A 1177-nucleotide genomic window follows, 5' to 3' on the forward strand; every position below is an offset into this window, starting at 1 on the left:
ATTTTTATAGACTTTAACCCTCCGCTTTGATTCAAAAAAGTTTAAGAAATAATTTTAAATCTTGTGATTTGAAATTTGAGAAATGGTTTTAATTAATTACTTTGTTTGGAACGAGGAAGATTTGAAATGAATGTATTTAAAATTTTGTGTTTTGATGATAACAAAAAAAGAAGAAAAATTTACTGATATAGGCTTTTAACTATGATCTGTTAATTGAAATTTAGAAGTTGACAAGGTTAATTAAGGTCTCATTTGATAACCATTTGGTTTTTTTGTTTTTTTTTTTTGGTTTGAAAATTAAGTTTATCTCATCTACATTTCTTACAATAATTTACATCACTCTTAAGTACAATGATTGAATTCTTAGCCAAATTTCAAAAACAAAAACAACTTTTTGAAAGCTACTTTTTTTAGTTCTCAAAATTTTGCCTGATTTTTTAAACCATTGGCGAAAAATAGATAACAAAGGAAGAAATTTGGAGATGGAAGTAAAATGTTCATAGGTTTAATTTTCAAAAATAGAAACAAAAAACAAAATGGTTACCAAACGAGATCTAAGTAATTTACTTTCAAATCCTATAAAATCTTACAAAATCCGAGCATTTTAGTCAAAAAAAAAATTAAGTAAAACAAGATTTAAAATCACTTCAGATTTTAAAATCATTTATTTTCTACTATACCAAACAATGGAATTCATTCGAAATGAATTAGATTATTATTATTATTATTATTATAAAATTTAGAAAACTACAACTCTCGATGAGATTGTGTGCTTTTTCGGTAAAGACATAATTCTAGAAGAAAATGTCTTTTCTTAAGAAAAAAAAAAAAAAGAAAAGTGATTAAATATGTAACTTTCTTGCTTCTCATAGTTTTTAAATATGTAACTTTCTTATAGTTTAAAAAACACAGAATTGTTACCCCAATTCTCATCTATTTTGTATACAATTATCACCCTTATTTTGATCCTTGTTGGAAAGAAAAAAAGGGGGGGAAATCCTAAAAAAGATTTAAAAAAAAATAGTGTTTTTGAGTCATATGATTGAAATGTTGTGTTCACATGTTAATAATTTATCCTATATTCATGACACATTGACTACCATAGAAGAAACAAAATTGACTTAAGGAAATAATGTTAGATCATTAGGTTTAGAGTAATTGTTTTCATCGTTGCATT

The sequence above is a fragment of the Benincasa hispida genome, chromosome 12 (assembly GCF_009727055.1).
Source record: "Benincasa hispida cultivar B227 chromosome 12, ASM972705v1, whole genome shotgun sequence".
Taxonomy (NCBI): Eukaryota; Viridiplantae; Streptophyta; class Magnoliopsida; order Cucurbitales; family Cucurbitaceae; genus Benincasa; species Benincasa hispida.